Source organism: Balaenoptera borealis (genome assembly GCF_965194805.1).
Source record: "Balaenoptera borealis genome assembly, chromosome: 10".
In the NCBI taxonomy this organism is placed as follows: Eukaryota; Metazoa; Chordata; class Mammalia; order Artiodactyla; family Balaenopteridae; genus Balaenoptera; species Balaenoptera borealis.
In genome coordinates, this window is record NC_138874.1 from 27,033,885 (window position 1) to 27,051,656 (window position 17,772).

At 45.0% G+C, this 17,772-nt stretch overlaps 2 long non-coding RNA genes across 4 annotated transcripts in view; both read left to right on the top strand.

The window, feature by feature from the left end:
* Positions 1 to 17,772, top strand: part of LOC309636023 — a 338,850-nt gene that overhangs the window by 50,523 nt on the left and 270,555 nt on the right. The window lies entirely within an intron of this gene.
* Positions 197 to 15,265, top strand: LOC309636019. Of its 3 annotated transcripts, none has more exons than XR_014249185.1 (4): positions 197 to 7,202; positions 10,984 to 12,031; positions 12,430 to 12,650; positions 13,632 to 15,265. It is a non-coding gene; the product is annotated as an uncharacterized lncRNA (long non-coding RNA). The 3 variants fall into 3 exon arrangements; XR_014249186.1 differs by having other exon boundaries at positions 10,984 to 11,089; positions 11,959 to 12,031; positions 12,430 to 15,265; XR_014249184.1 differs by having other exon boundaries at positions 12,430 to 15,265.

Sequence of the window (17,772 nt, forward strand, 5' to 3'; positions counted from 1 at the left end):
TTATTTGAGATTTTTCTTGTTTCTTGAGGTAGGATTGTATTGCTATAAACTTAGAACTGCTTTTGCTGCAACCCATAGGTTTTGGATTGTCGTGTGTTCCTTATCATTTGTCTGTAGGTATTTTTTGATTTCCTCTTTGATTTCTTCAGTGATCTCTTGGTTATTTAGTAACGTATTATTTAGCCTCCGCTGTGTTTGTGTTTTTCACATTTTTTTCCTTGTAAGTTATTTCTAATCTCATAGCATTGTGGTCGGAAATGATGCTTGATATGAGTTCAATTTTCCTAAATTGAAGAATAAAAACCATATGATCATCTCAATAGGTGCAGAGGCTTGATTTGTGAAGATGTGATCTATCCTGGAGAATATTCCATGTGCTCTTGAGAAGAAAGTGTAATCTGCTGTTTTTGGATGGAATGTCCTATAAATGCCAATTAAATATCTGTCAATATCTATCTGGTCTATTGTGTCATTTAAAGCTTGTGTCTCCTTATTAATTTTCTTTTTGGATGATCTGTCCATTGGTGTAAGTAAGGTGTTAATGTCCCCCACTATTATTGTGTTACTGTTGATTTCCTCTTTTATAGCTGTTAGCAGTTGCCTTATGTATTGAGGTGCTCCTATGTTGGGTGCATATATATTTATAATTGTTATATTGTCTTCTTGGATTGATCCCTTGATAGTTATGTAGTGTCCTTTCTTGTCTCTTGTAACATTCTTTATTTTAAAGTCTATTTTATCTGATATGAGTATTGTTACTCCAGCTTTCTTTTGATTTTCATTTGCATGGAATATCTTTTTCCATCCCCTCACTTTCAGTCCGTATGTGTCCCTAGGTCTGAAGTGGGTGTCTCCTAGACAGCATATATATGGGTCTTGTTTTTGTATCCACTCAGCAAGCCTGTGTCTTTTGGTTGGAGCATTTAATCAATTCACATTTAAGGTAATTATTGAAATGTATGTTCCTATCGCCATTTTCTTAATTGTTTTGGGTTTGTTTTTGTAGGTCCTTTTCTTCTCTTGTGTTTCCCACTTAGAGAAGTTCCTTTAGCATTTGTTGTAGAGTTGGTTTGGTGGTGCTGAATTCTCTTGGCTTTTGCTTGTCTGTAAAGCTTTTGATTTCTCTGTCAAATCTGAATGAGATCCTTGCCAGGTAGAGTAATCTTGGTTGTAGGTTCTTTCCTTTCATCACTTTAAATATATCAAGCCACTCTCTTCTGGCTTGTAGAGTTTCTACTGAGAAATCAGCTTTTAACCTTATGGGAGTTCCCTTGTATGTTATTTGTCATTTTTCTCTTGTTGCTTTTAATAACTTTTCTTTGTCTTTAATTTTTCTCAGTTTGATTACTATGTGTCTCAGCATGTTTCTCCTTGGTTTTATCCTGCCTGGGACTCTTTGCACTTCCTGGACTTGGGTGGCTATTTCCTTTCCCATGTTAGGGAAGTTTTCAACTATAATATCTTCAAATATTTTCTTGGGTCCTTTCTTTCTCTCTTCTCCTTCTGGGACCCCTATAATGTGAATGTTGTTGCATTTAATGTTGTCCCAGAGGTCTCTTAGGCTGTCTTCATTTCTTTTCATTCTTTTTTCTTTATTCTGTTCCACAGCAGTGAATTCCACCATTCTGTCTTCCAGGTCACTTATCCGTTCTTCTGCCTCAGTTATTCTGCTACTGATTCCTTCTAGTGTATTTTTCATTTCAGCTATTGTATTGTTCACCTGTGTTTATTTGTTCTTTAATTCTTCTTGGTGTTTGTTCTTTAATTCTTCTAGGTCTTTGTTAAGCATTTCTTGCATCATCTTGATCTTTGCCTCATTCTTTTTCCAAGGTCCTGGCTCATCTTCACTATCATTATTCTGAATTCTTTTTCTGGAAGGTTGCCTATCTCCACTTCATTTGGTTGTTTTTCTGGGGTTTTATCTTGTTCCTTCATCTGGGACATAGTCCTCTGCCTTTTCATTTTGTCTATCTTTCTGTGAATGTGTTTTTCATTCCACAGGCTGCAGGATTATAGTTCTTCTTGTTTCTGCTGTCTGCCCTCTGGTGGATGAGGCTACCTAAGAGGCTTGTGCAAGCTTCCTGATTGGAGGGACTGGTGGTGGGTAGAGCTGGCTGTTGCTCTGGTGCGCAGAGCTCAGTAAAACTTTAATCCACTTGTCTGCTGAAGGGTGGGGTTGAGTTCCCTCCCTTTTGGTTGTTTGGCCTGAGGCAACCCAGCACTGGAGCCTACAGACCCTTTGGTGGGGCTAATGGTGGGCTCCGGGAGGGCTCACACCAAGGAGTACTTCTCAGAACTTCTGCTGCCAGTGTTCTTGTCCCCATGGTGAGCCACAGCCAACCCCCACCTCTGCAGGAGACCCTCCAACACTAGCAGGTAGGTCTGGTTCAGCCTCCTATGGGGTCACTGCTCCTTCCCCCTAACCCCAGAATTTCTTTTATTTAAAAAATAAAAAGAGAATTCTGGCTAAAGAGGCAGCTCCCTCCCTGTTGACACCTTACACACCCTTCCCATAAGACGTTATTTTTTGTTGTTATTGTTTTTGGTTACATTGGGTCTTCATTATTGCGTGCATGTTTTCTCTAGTTGCAGCGAGCAGGGGCTACTCTTCATTGTGGTGTGCAGGCTTCTCATTGCGGTGGCTTCTCTTGTTTCAGAGCACAGGCTCTAGGCGCATGGGCTTCAGTAGTTGTGGCACGTGGGCTCAGTAGTTGTGGCTCATGAGCTCTAGAGCACAGGCTCAGTTGTTGTGGTGCACAGGCTTAGTTGCTCTGTGCCATGTGGGATCTTCCTGGACCAGGGCTCGAAACTGTGTCCCCTGCATTGGCAGGCAGATTCTTAACCACTGTGCCACAAGGGAAGTCCAAGATGTTATTTTTATTAAAGATGTCATTTAATTTTGAGTACATCTTCTCCAGGATGGTTTTTAGTAGCTCACACACAGAAAAGTTATTTTGATATGTTATTTTTAAAAGATTTATTTATTTATTTATTTATGATTTATTATTGTTACAGAATCTAACACACAGTATAAGCTGAGATACGTGAGGGAAATCTTTACTTTCATCTAATTGTATAATAAATCTCCTTGACTAATTCACTTGTTCTAATGCTTTGCTGCTTCAAATGCTCACCAGGATTTGAACTTATGTCTTTCAATAGTATCTGCTTAACACAGGATTACATTTTGGCTTGTTGCCATGTTGTTCTTCTTATCTTATTTCAGTCATTCTTTCCCCAGCAGGGGAAAAATAGGTGTTTTTCAAATGTTGTGATTCTTTTTTTTTTTTTTGTCTACTGCTACGAAATGAGAAGCCTTGAAAGAAGTTTTAAATTTATCATTAAGTTCAGTGAGGTTTTCAAAGGCAGTGGATTAAATATTTCCTCACTTTAAGCATTGCTGAAGAACTGGCAGAGGTCTGTCCTGCATCTATACTCTCGTTCAGTTTTTAAATGTCTTGCTAATCATGATGGTTTCACATGGTCATTAGCCAATATCTCAGCACAATACACCCTTCAGGGAAATCCATTCTTCAGATCATCTTCTTGATTTTTTTTTTTTTTTTTTGATGTGGACCATTTTAAAAGTCTTTACTGAATTTGTTACAACATTGCTTCTGTTTTATGTTTAGGTTTTTAGGCCATGAGGCATGTGGGATCTTAGCTCCCCAACCAGGGATGGAAACTGCACCCCCCCACACATTGGAAGGAGAAGTCTTAACCACTGGACCGCCAGGGAAGTCCCTCATCTTCTTGATTATTGCAATATTTGTGGCTGATTTTCCATCAGGTCTGATTAGATTGCCTCTGTTTTTACTTGTTAATGTGGCTGATGAAAGGTTTGTGTCAGGGATAGGAAGAGGGTCATTCGCTGGGTTGCATGGTTGACTCTATCCTCACTGTAGTCTGCTGGCAGGAATCTTCTAAGGCCATTTTGTAAGAGTGAATCTAGTTAAAAACCAGACACTCTACCTGGGCCCACGTCCCGGCACCCCCAGCAGCACCATCGGAAGGTGGGCGTGGATGGGAGCCCCACGCCCGACCCCCAGGGTCCTTCAGGAGACCCGCATGTTGCCTCCACCCCGGGATGATCTGAAGTGTAGAAAAAGGAAACGCAGCTGCTTCCACCATAGAGTAAATAGCATAAAGCTTAATCTCCTCATTTTGTAAGATAAATATTAATTAAATTTCTAAGATTTCTTTCCATCCCCCAGCAGATGGCTGTGACTAGTTCTAAGGTATGTGTACCTACTTAGGAGACCATCTGCTCTAAACATTAGATTAAAGTACCTTTTCAAGACAAAGCTAGCAAACACGTCTGATATATACTTGTTTTTCAAAAAGAAAAACCCAAACCTCCCCAAAGGCCTGTGGGCATAGCACTATTCGACAGATGCATTATTTAATTGTTTTATTGGAAACCTAGTTTTTAGGCAAAATAGTCTAAATAGGTAAGAGAAGCTTGGGACCTTTTGGTAGATGACTCCGTTGTGTAAAACAAATTATCAGTCCCTAATTGTGTTTCATAGTTTTGGACTTTTTTTAACCAAAGATACAGAGGGCTGGGCTAATCACACTTCTTGACTCAGGCCACAATATCACCATGTGGAAGATCCCACTCTAGTTTCTAATTTCCATTATTCATCCTTTTATAGGCATTTCCCACTCCCATTTTTCTCCCTTCATAGGCAACCATTCCCTGTAACACTCGTTGTGTGTGTTCTGTGTATCACTTTGTCTAAGTAAAGGCATTTCCTTTCCATTTGCAGTTTTTTTCTGTTAGTTAAGAGGGTTTTTTCTTTTCCAGTTAAAAATAGGTATTGAATATTACTGAGTGTGTTTTCTGGGAAAATCGAGATGATAGAACTATTCTACTTCATTCTAGTAATGTTAAACCTAGACCTTTTCTGAGATGAATCCTAGTTAGTTATAATTATTCTTAATACCTTCTTAGGGTCAGATTATGAAATATATTGTCTATTCCTTGAAAATCTGGCAGAACCTTTCAGGAACACAGGCATTATTTCAAGTTAGAAAATCTTTTAACACAGTAACTACATAATAGGTTATAGGAGGAAAACAATGTAATCATCTCAGTGTGGCAAGAGGAGACAGTGAGTATTTTCAGCATCTTAGATTGGCAAAATTTCTACATGTTAAATTCCAACTACATCACTTGTTGAATGTGGAATGGGCAATGAGTTTTCGCATACAATCTTGGTGGGAGTGTAAATCAGTAACTATACTGTAGAAAATTTTTGCCGCATCAATTAATTTTTGTAATTAATTGTATGTAATTATTTTTTGTAATTAATATGGAATGGGCACAACCTTTAACTGAGGGATTACACTGGTAGTTATCTACCACATAGAACCGCCCTCACATAAATACTAGGATATATATAAAAGGTGGTTTATTACAGCATTATTTGAAATAAAAAAAATTTTAAACAATATAAATATTCTTAACTAAATAAAATGTGATACATGTATATGATGAAATAACCTGAATATCTATTTGAATAGCTACTAAAAACCTAATCTTGTGAGTGATGCATATATTTTTATAAATTTAAAAAGACTGAAAAAAAAAGAAAATTTGGCAGAACTGACATATGAAACAGTCTGGGCCCAAAGCCTCCAGAATTTGATATGCAGTATTGTGATTGTTAGTTCATTGCTAAGTATTTTGTAATTTCTCTTTTGATTTTATTTTTAATCAAGACATTATTTATTAGTATGTTAATTGGTTTCCAGATACATGGGATTTTTAAAAGATACTCATTTGATACTGATTTCTAATTTTGTTATATGATGAGATAACATTATATATAATTAATATATATAATTTTATATATATATATATATATAGTATTGATTCCTTAGAACCCATTGAGGTACACGGTCGATTTTTATAGATATTCCATGCCTGCTTGAAAGAGTGTGTCTTCTGTTTGTCAGGTGTTGAATCCTTTTTAGAGCTGATGGTTGAAGCGTATGGTGAATCTTTGCTCATGATTTTTGTCTACTGAGCCTCTAGAGTTTGGGAAATGTGCACTCAATCTCCACCCGCCATTGCTGACTTACTGATTTTTCTTCACCGGTTTGTTAGTTGGTGCTTCATATATTTCGAGGTTATATTGTTTTGACTTTAGGGTGGAGTTCACTTCAAGGTCACTTAGGCTTTCTTTTCATTTAAACTCTGGGCGTATGCAAACGTCAGCTGCCTGGATGTGGTCCACCCCCACCATGCTGTCACCCCCTTGCCAGTTCCACGAGGTACGGGCAGCCACGTGGCCCACGCTGGCCATGTATAACTCTGACCCCTTGTTCTCTGTACTGGGCCGCCTGCAGGAAGTCAGATGTGGGAAATGTGCCAGGTGAACCTGCCCTGAAATGTGGGGATTTTATCTGCCCTACACTGATAAGAGCTGTGGTACCGGCTGGACCTGGACAGCTCCCTGCGGTATAGGAGAGCACAGCAGACATTTCCTTCTTGCAGCTGGTTTTCTTTCTTCAAGCATGATGCCCTGCCTTTGTCTCTACCAAATTGCTTTTGATGCTTCCTGCTTCTCCAATGTATTGAAGATGAACTTCGATCTCATCTCTCACTCTCCTCCTAGTACTTTGTCATCTGTAAGCCTAAGGAGTCTGTCCTGGGAACACTGATGGAAACTGTTGTATGACCCCGCTCCCAGCACACGTGCCTTTGGACACAGCTTCCTGTCTCCTGCAGAACTGATACAGACCTAGGAAGAGGTGGCCTTGAAGGGAATCATCTAAATGGTTACTGACCTATTTTGTGCAACCCTAAATGTGCAACAGAGTTAAATCTGGCTCTGTGGTCACAGACAAGTCTTGCTCATTTTAAAGACATCTTCGTCTTCTGTTCTTGATGTTCTGAAGTCTTATAATTTGGGTCAGAGGGATCTGGCCCTGTGTGCGGGTCGTGGTGGGGGGGTGTTGCCCTTTTCCTCGGGATCCTGCCCCTCCCCCAGGTCCTTTCCATCCCTCCCTGCTCTGCTCTTCACGAATCGTCCCTCACCCCTCACACTGTCTTCCCACCCACCTTCAGAACACAATTTCCTCTCAGTGACTGATCATTGGATTTCCGAGCAGAGTTTGAGGTCCCAGGGATTTTGACAGTCAATACCCCCAAGAAACGACCTGGAGAAGCCAGTACACACACACCCCATGCTCAGGTAACCTGACTTTTCTATGTTTGCTGCACTATCGCTATGGGAACATGCCCCACCTGGCAGGGACTTAAATTTAAACCATCTGCACCTCAAAGCTTGCGACTCGCCCAGGCTCTCACCTGCCCTGGTGTGACCTGGGGTGAATGTTTACCTTCTGAATCTTTGATTTTTTTCCCTATGTTTAAGAAACGAAAAATCAGCCTTGATCTCTACCCTTCCTATTGACTCTGATTTGAACCGATTTATTAAAAATCCTTTTGTCCCAAACCAGTGATTCTGGTTTTATTCTAAATCACGCACAACGTGCTTTGTGTGTTCTGCTCCTTCTTTTTCTACCAATTTGCCCTCAGAGAATCTCTCATGAGTTTGATTTGACATAAAAGGTCTGTTGGAGCTCTTCTGACCATTTCCTGAAGTATTTTCTGAGGCAGGGGCTGAGGCAAGGCCTCGTGAGGGTGGGATGAGCAGGGCAGACTTGGAGAGATGCCGCCTGCGCTCTGAGTGGAAGGTTCTGGAGCGTGAGCCTGGCACAGGTGAAAGCGTGGGCGTCTCCACACCAGCATGTGACTAAACACAGGGAAGTGGGTGCTTTGAGATTCTGAAGACAGTTCCCATTGGAGTTCTAGGTACTTTATTCATCACCTAGAGAAGAGCATGGTTTCTTAGTGGTTCCTGGAATTTGTTTCGTCTCTTGAGTTCTTCTTTGCATCCCATAACCCAGCAGTCCCCAACCTTTTTGGCACCAGGGGCCAATTTCATAGAAGACAATTTCTCCACGGCAGATGGGGGGCCGGGGGGGATGGCTCAGGCGGTAATGTGAGCGATGGGGAGCGGCTGTGAATACAGATGAAGCTTCGCTCGCTTGCCCGCCGCTCACCTCCTGCCGTGCGGCCCGGTTCCTAACAGGCCATGGACCCGTACCAGTCCGCAGCCCGGGGGTTGGGGACCCCTGCCATTACCTGTACCCGCTTAGACTGTGCTGACATCCAAGATTGGCTGACACAAGCACTTGGACTCTCTCTGGAAAGGCTGGTTAATTGCTCTTTTGTTCCTGGGGTTTGATCTGAGAGCCCACAGTGGGGCTGACTGCAGCATGGGGCTCTGCTCTGTTGGGGTCCTGGGGGTCGTGTGCCCAGCTGGTTATCTGGACCTCCCAAGACTGAAGTCCTTGAAGCAAATCAACTAATAGCATCTGGTGTCCTTTTGTCCCTGGAGAGTGGACAGTCCCACACCTCCCGGAGCTGCTTATTGAAGCCGAAGCTTCAGTGACAGTGACCCTAAGTGACAGGAGAGGAAGATCTCATGCTGTCCACATTTGGTGAGGAAGAGGGAGTGTCTGGGGTCATGGAGTACCCTGAGAGGAGGGCTGCAGGGCCAGCGTCCCCAAGACCCTCAGAGGCGGCGGCACAAGGCCTGTGTGCGTCTCAGGCAGCAGGAGACCAGGGCGGGCCAGGCGGATAGCAGACCTCACCCCGTCCTCCGCCAGCTCCATTTTGCTCGGCTTCTTCGAGCTCCTCCAGAGCACAGGGCGCCTCCGGATGGGCCTGCACCTTCCAGGCACCCTCTCCTCCATCTATGTGCCCCCACGTGCCTCTGCACCTCGGGCGGCAGCCTGTGAGCCCTTGCCTGGTGCAAGAGCCCTCGCCTGGTGCAAGAGCCCTCGGATGCCTGCTGTGTCCTGACGAAGGCCGGACGCCTGTGCCGAGGGTGCGTTCTCTTGTGGTGACACTTTACGCCCAGTGTCCCAAGGAGGCATCTGCAGAGGAGCTGCCAGGAGCGGCTGGCGCTGCGGTGGCGGGGGGCGGTCACTCTGCAGCCCTTCTGACCCCTTAGTGAATGCCGGCCGGCACCTCCCAGACTCCTCGCAGCTGACAAACCAGAGATCGTGCAGGACCCTGATCAGGTGGCTTGGGAGGGACCCACATTCTGAGCCGAGTCCGTCGGGGAGGGAGGCGCAGTTTGTGCCCCGTTGGCCAGTGCGGCTGAGGCAGGAGCCCTGGAGCAGGGGGACCACTGCAGGGGCAGCTCCTTGTCATTCTTCGAAACCCAGCCTAGCGTCTGTTAGTTCAGCTGCAAACCATTTACTGCGCTGAGAAACCCCGCTGCCTGGCTTGCTGCTGTCGCTGCCGTGCTGTGCGGCCGAGCTCTGTCACACACAGAGGGGACTTGGCACCGAACCTGCATGGGAGGTGGTTCATTGCTCACCTCGCCTGTTGCAGAGGAACAAGGAAGCACGAAAGTCCTGGGAGTCTGGCAGACGCAGGGAGGGTGTGGGGAGAGTCAGGACAGGTGGCCGAGGGTGACTGAGACCCAGAGCCCCGCCTGCCCTCATGGGCCGTGCGTGCAGCTGCTGCCCGGAGTGGCTGTGACATTCCTGCTGGCAGAGGGGCACTTGCTATGTCGTTTAGAGAATGTCACCAGTTCCTGAGAGCCCCACCTCTGGCCGCACTACCTCCTCTCCGCTGTACTTGATTTCTCCAATGGCCGATCTACCTAACAGGCCCACGGGTTGTTGAGAAGTTTAAATGCATCTGATGCATGCCCTCTGTCTTTGTACCCCCAGGAAAGGGTGCAGGTGGAAGGCCCTTCCCCCTTCTCGCCCAGCCCCACTCCTTTCTGAATCCAGGGCCTTACGTGCATGGGGCAGACCCCCCAGTTTCATGTCCCTGCACACGGCCATCCAAGCCCAGGAGTTCTGACACCTGCAGCATCTTCTGTCCTGGAGAAGATGGACCCGGGGACGAGGTCTATGGGGCCACCCCAGGCTTGGCGGCAGGAGCTTCTGGGGTCTGGCCAGGAGGGGAGGCGTACCAGGTCCCCGACCTACAGACTCCTCACCCCAGGGGGAGGGGAGTGGCCAGACAGGAGCTCGGGAGCAGGACCCTCCCAAGTGGGGGACGCAAGGGCCGGGGTGGCGCGGGTCTAAGGGGGGCACCGTGACAGCCCCTCCCCTGTTAGTCAGGACAGACCTACCCCTTCAAACTAGCTTAAGGAAAGGAGGACTTGTTTGCCTCACTTGCTGGGAAGGAACAGAAGTGGAGCGGCCTTGGGCATGACTGGGTCTGGGGCCTCAAAGTCAAGGCCGTCCTCTTTCCTCTCGCCCTCCCAGCCCAGGGGTGCCAGTGCGTGGACTGGTGAAGACAGGCCTCTTCCTTGTAGGTCAGAAAGATGTATAGACCACGGCAGTGTTAACAGCCCCAGAACAAGAGAAAGACTTTATGTTGTGCACAGTAAGAATACCAGGTCACATGCCCATCCCCGGGTGCATCACGGTGTCCTGGCAAGTGGAAGGGATGAGGACCAGCCAGGCCAAGGTCAAGTCCGGGACACATATTGCAGTGGGCTGGGCACATGGGGGGAGGGAGGTACTTTCCTCCTTGGAAGGCACTTGTCTTCCGAGGAGGAAAGGTTGCTGGGGTCGCTGATGGTCCTATGTCTTTACCCCCAATAAAGCTGATGCTCTTTTTTGATTCTCCATCAAAGTGGGAGCCTGATAATGTAGGAGAACCCTGCACCTGTGGATTTGAGCTCTGATCTCACTCCTGCCCCCCATCCCTCCGTTCCCCACCGACCACCCTCCCCCTCACCGTCCACCCCCCTCATTTCCCCCTCTCCTCTCCTTTTCTCCTCCCCTCTATCCTCCCTCCCTCCCTCTCCCTCTCTCTGTCTCTCTCCGTCCTTCTATATCTTACTTCTCTCCCCACAACTCTCTCCTTTCTCCCCCTCCCACTCCCCCCCTCCCATCTCTCTTCACCCCCCATTACTTAATTTCTTGGTTTACCAGGCGGATTCACATGTGAACGGATGTTTCGATCACTGACTTTGCTCAGAGCCCACTAGTGAGTTAAATACAGCCGGCTAGTCAAAAGCCCCCAAAGTGCAAATCAAAGGTAAAATGGTCTTTGATTTTTCTGCTTGTTTGTGATGACATTGTTTTAAGGTAGCTTTCTTTCTTGCAGTTGCAGGCTGTATTTTTCTTGATGTTTAAAGGATTTCCTCCACCCACATCCAACACAAGGGTTTAAGCCTTCAAATCCAATTACTTCCTGATTGGATTTGCTCGCTTCTTCCTCAATCAGTAAATGAGCTCTCATTTCATCCACGGGGCACGTCCTTGGATCTTTGTTGAAAACGGCCCTTAAGTGTTCTGTTCTTCCTCTGGGCAGGCGTATCAAGGCTGAGTCTGTGACAAAAGGCCTGTTTCAACCATCTGTGGACACAAAGCCCCTTCATGTTCTGTGGCTGTCTTGGCCCCATGACATCAGGCCCTGGCTGAGGCTGGTGCCGGCCAGTGTGCCCTGTGGGTGAGGTCTCCACGGGGGGCCAGTGGCCACCCTAGAAGCATGAAGGACCCAGTTCAGGGCAGAGGGAAGAACTGCTTTTATAGACAGCAGTTAATAAGTACGTGGTGGTGCTGACACTCTCTGGAAAGACTAATCTGTATGTCCAGAGGCATAGATGGTAAAAATGCGGTGGGCCAGTAAGGGTGTCTTCTGGTAATTTTATTAAGATGCTCCATTTAAAATGATCCTAGAATCATCAAATGCCAGACAAGGTGCCATCCATCCAAGTGTCTCACCACGGGGCCGGCTGATCTGCACAGCCCCTTGTGCGTGGGACTGACACCTGCATCGCAGGGTCCTCACTCAGCATCCTAGGACCCTCAGCCCTAAAGGCTGCAGCCCCCTCCCCATTCATGGTGTCAAAGATGTCCCCACACATTTCCGTAAATGCTCTCTAATTCTCTCTTTGGCGGCAGGAACCTCGGTTGAGAGTTGGAGGCTGGCCCAAGAGTGAGAGCTTGGTGGCTCGGCTCTTTCTACTGGTTCCAGGTCAGCCTGCCCAGAGCGAGGGGCCCTGAGGTGGCAGTGTGAGGTGGGGTGGCACTCACTTTGTCCCACGGTTGGTATTGGAGGGTTGAACGCGCCCTCTCTCCCCACCTCACCCACATGTCCGCACTCACAGTCACCTTTCTCTGGGGACCTTTCCGTGTTTCGTCTGATGTTCTAGCCCTCCCCAAAGTGGCCTTGAAATGTGGAGGCTCCTTGGATCAAACCGCAGATTGGGGCATGGGATTTATTATTCCTGTTCATTTCACTGTTGGAGAAACACCTTGGAGATAACAGTGGGTCCCCTTCCCCTTTGTAACCCAACAGAACGGTGTATATAGACCTGCTGGGCCATCAGCCCCTTTAGGGCGGGATTGTCATTCCCACGTTTGTGTTCCCAGCGGTGACCAGAGTGCCTAACAGACCCACAGGAGCGAGTGTGCTGAGTGCCGGGGCCTCAGGCTGTCCTGATGGGCATGTCCTCTCCACGTCTACCCCGTGAGGCCGCGGTGACACAAAGCGTTGCCTGCAGTCCAAGAGAACAGAGACAGCAGAGGGGACATTGAACAAGCTACAGTGAGGTACCAGCCCTGTGAAAACGGTCCATCGCCTGGAGTGATGGGTGAGTGGGGACGGGGCAGTAGGCGGGGCAGTCCAGGGAAGTCTGCTACCCATCTACTTTAACACTAATGCAGCACATTGCAAATTCTTGCGCAACCAGAACTTACCTGACTAGACCCTTGAGGTGAATGATGCGTTCTGCCCTACACTTGACTTTCAGGAGAAGATATCAGCCAGCTTTTTGCTGGGACAACAAACAACCCACATCTTGCCGTGATTCCTTGTCTTCTTGGGATTGGCGGGGCAGCTGCCTAGCTTTGCTCCTGGTTGGGTCAGGTCTGGGGCCTCCCAGGGGAAGGAGCCCAGCTGCCTGGGGTCTGTGCAAACCCTTGGGTACATTCGAAGCTTTGCCTGGACTTGGCATGGCTCATGCATGTTCACACTCCGTGGGCAAGTCTCATGTCCAGGCCCAGCATTGCAGGGCTGGTGTGTGTGTGTGTGTGTGTGTGTGTGTGTGTGTGTGTGTGTGTGTGTGACCCAGCACAGCTACCAGGAAACCAGCTTCTCTGAGTTCTCCTGTTCCATCCTAAAATGACACTGCATTTTGTTCATTTTGTTGCAACTCTATTCAAAATTCTTTACTCCTTCCCAGGTAAGGCCCAAACCCCTCCTTCTAGCATGGAGAGTTTCCCCAGCGGTGCCTTACCTACCTCCCCCCCCACCTATCCCCCCAGGGTGCTCTCACCCAGACCCTTTGCTCCTGACAAGCCTGGGTGGACAGCAGGCCTACAGGCTGGCTTCGCATCTGTCCCCATGTGCTTGGTGAAGTCTTTGAAAGCCTCTCGCTCCCTCTATGACCCCACCTTGATTCTTACTGTTTCCTGTTTGTACCATCCCTTCTACAATTACCCATGCATCACCCAAAGATTTTTCCGGTCATATGTTTTAATTTTACTTTTCGTGTGCTTATGTTTTGTTGCTCACTGAAAAAGAGCAGCTCCTGGTGGGCTGGAGCCCTGGTTTAAGGCCTGTTTCCCTGCAGGCCCTACCAAAGGCTTTTGGATCAGAGGTACTCAGAGACGAGTGCTGATGCAATGGGGATGCAGGCGCTGCATCCCCAGGCCCTCCTGACAATGGCCTGACGGATCCTAACAGAGATACGGGAGCATCGTTTCCAGGCCTTGTGACAACCACCTGGGGACACAGCAAGGCTCTGAACCCCACATCACCTTAAAATGGCACTTTGTATTGACTGAGAGGGAAAACTGCTCTGCTGTCACATTTCTTCAACATTTTCAACAAAGAGAGAAAGACAAAGGTCTTTTTTTTTTAAGACATACATTAACAAACTGTCATTTTCTAGATGTGACGACAATATATGCTTATTGTAGAGAAATTAGAAAATAAAGATTAATAAAAACAAGGAAAAGGAATCATCTGTAACCTTAACTACAGGCAACTTTTTGGCATGTGTTCTTCCAAATATGTGTGTTCATATGGGTTTTCTTGATTCTGAGATACCGTCATTTCTAAGACACACTCTTGACCAATTAATAGCCTTTTAGAGACAAAATGAAGTACTTTCAGTGGTAAAATGATTCCATTTCAGAAATAGTGAAATCCCATAGAAAACAAACTTATGGTTATCAAAAGGAGTATGGGATTAACAGATTCACACTACTATATATAAAATAGACAAACAACAAGGACCTACTGTATAGCACAGGGAACTATACTCAGCATTTTGTAATAACCTATATGGGAAAAGAATATGAAAAAGAATATATATATATATATATATACACACACATATATACACACACACAAAAACATACGTATTGGGTTGGCCAAAAAGTGCCTTCAGTTTTTAAGTAAAAGTAAAAGACACATTTTTCATTTTCACCAAGAACTTTATTGAACAACATATTCACCCTTTTGTTCCACTACCTTCTGCCATTTTTCAGGCAACTTCATAATTCCATCTTCCCAAAACTTTTTATCTTTTTGAGCAAGGAACTGTTCCAGGTGCCTTTTACAGTCTTCCAGGGAATTGAAACTTTTTCCATTAACAGAATTTTGTAAAGACCAAAATATATGGAAATCTGAAGGTGCAGTGTCTGGTGAATACGGTGGATGAATGAGAACTTCCCAGCCAAGCTGTAACAGATTTTGCCTGGTTATCAAGGAAACACATGTGGTCTTGCATTATCCTGATGTAAGATTATGTGTTTTCTGTTGACTAATTCTGGACGCTTTTCGTCGAGTGCTGCTTTCAGTTGGTCTAATTGGGAGCAGTACTTGTTGGAATTAATTGTTTGGTTTTCCGGAAGGAGCTCATAATAGAGGACTCCCTTCCAATCCCACCATATATACAATATCACCTTCTTTGGATGAAGACCGGCCTTTGGTGTGGTTGGTGGTGGTTCATTTCGCTTGCCCCACGATCTCTTCCATTCCACATTGTTGTACAGCATCCACTTTTCATTGCCCCTCACAATTTGTTTTAAAAATGGAACATTTTCATTATGTTTAAGTAGAGAATTTCATGCGGAAATACGGTCAAGAAGTTTTTTTTCGCTTAACTTATGTGGAACCCAAACATCAAAGTGATTAACATAATCAAGCGGGTGCAAATGATTTTCAGTGCTTGATTTGGATATTTTGAGTATGTCGGCTATCTCCCGAGTGGTATAACGTTGATTGTTCTCAATTAATGTCGATTTGATCACAATCAAATTCAACTGGTCTACCCAACCATGGAGCATCGTCTAGCAAGAAATCTCCAGCACGACACTTTGCAAACCACTTTTGATATGTTCAGTCAGTCACAACACCTTCTCCATACACTGCACAAATCTTTTTTTTGCATTTCAGTTGCGTTTTTACCTTTCTTGAAATAATAAAGCATAATATGCCAAAAATGTTGCTTTTTATCTTCCATTTTCAATATTAAAATGGTTACACAAAAATTCACCAGTTTTGATGTCTTTTTTAAAAATGCATGCTGATATGACAGCTGTCACATACAATCTAACAAAATTGTTTTGAATGAAGTTAAAGACAACTAAGTGCTACTAGAGCCATCTTATGGAAAAAAAAAATGAACAAACCTTTTGGCCAACTATATATATATATATATATATATATATATATATATGAATCACTTTGCTGTACACCTGAAACTAACGCAATATTGTAAATCAACTATACTTCAATTTAAAAAGAAAAAATAAATAAATAGTAAAATGTGATAAAAGTGCACTTCTAAACTCAGAAATATATGTCATTCCCAAAGCAGGACCATACTGTACATACTGTTTTCATAACACTTAAAATTTATATTGTAAATTAATGCTATTCCTTTCCATTAGTGCTATTCTGCAGCATAATTTTAGATGACTGTAATCACTGATGTAAATCATTGTATGGATATAACAAAAAATACATAGCTAATTCTCTGTATTAAAAAATTAAATGAAAAAGTTTATTCTTCAGTGAACTTCTTATGTACACCCATGATAATTTCCTTAAACGTGGAATTTCTTGGTCCAAGTAAATGATTATTTTTAAGGCTGTTAATAAGTGCTGTCAAATTGTCTCCAAGAAAAGTTGTTTCAGTCTTGCTCGCAGCAGCTACAGCTCTCACCCTTTCCATCACTAAATGTTAGAGTTAAAAATGGCATTTATTTCAATGTGCATTTCCGGTGAATTCACAATTAAACAGAAAAGCCCATGCAGAGAACTCGAGAGTTAGTTTGTTGTCCGAAGTCTAGTCCTCTCTCAAATCAAAGAGCTTTCCCGCTGTGTCCGCTAGTAACTCTGCCCCGAGACTCCCCATGGTGACAAAGGCTCTGTGGGCTCTGTGTCACAGCTCTGTGGGTGCTGCCACTTGGCAGGTGTGATCTTTATTTATTTATGTATTATTTATTTTGGCTGTGCTGGGTCTCAGTTGCAGCATGCAGACTCTTAGTTGCAGCACACATGCGGGATCTAGTTCCCTGACCAGGGATCGAACCCGGGCCCCCTGCATCGGGAGCACGGAGTCTTACCCACTGGACCACCAGGGAAGTCCCCCTGGCAGGTGATCTTAATTCAGTGTGTAGCTCATTGAGACGTCTCCTCCAGCCTCAGAGCAATGGCCCAGATCAAGTTGTCACGGGGAGAAAGAGCACGTGTAACTTGTACAATCCTGGGAGTGAGTTAAGCAAAGGGAATAGGGTGAAGCAGCTTGGGAATCAGAGGATGCATTTACTGGGACCTCCTCTTTCTCCCCTTGCTGTGGCCAGGGTCTCTCTGCTGAAGCGTGGGAAGAGGAGGAGAATGGGGTGGTGGGGTGGGGGGGCCTACATCCACCTGTTGTTTTCCACACCTTATGGCAACACCCTGTTGTGGCAAAATCATATGCTGGTTGGCGTAGGGGTCCATCTCTTGTAGCCAAGGGACTGGAACACCCAGCCACCTTCTGTTCGGGTTTCCCGGGGTCTACCTGGAGCCCCAGCACTGTAGCTCCACCTGATCATGTGCTAGAGATTCAATTTATTTAACATTTATTGATTCAACATATAATAAGGGGAGGTTGGGGTTAGCAGATGTAAGCTATTATATGGAATGGATAAACAACAAGGTCCTACTGTATAGTACAGGGAACTATATTCAGTATCCTGTGATAAACCATAATGGAAAAGAACCTGAAAAAAGAATGTATTTATATGTATAACTGAGTCACTTTGCTGTACAGCAGAAATTAACACAACATTGTAAATCAACCATACTTCAATAAAAAAAAAATAAAATCATTCAAAAACTGAAAAAAATTTATTAAATACTGAAGTGTGAGATATTATATTGCACAGTGGGGACTCAACAGTGTCCTCATATATGGGGGGGCTTACTGTCTTGTGGGTGAAACAGGCAAAAGAGAAAAGACAGTGAACAGTTAAGGATGCCAGGATACGGGCAGATACAGTGGAAGCAGATGCCCTGGAAGAAATGGCCAGTTTAAACCGGTGATGGGGAGCCTTGAAGCTAAGATCTCATAATACAGGTAAGCTTTGATCTGAGTTTTGGGGTTTTTTTGCATTAGATGAATATTTTCTATTGTAGAATTGCAATTCCTTTAATGATTTTCTTGGAGTTTTTTTTCTTAATGGTTGCCCTAGGAACTACCATATATTTCTTCAATT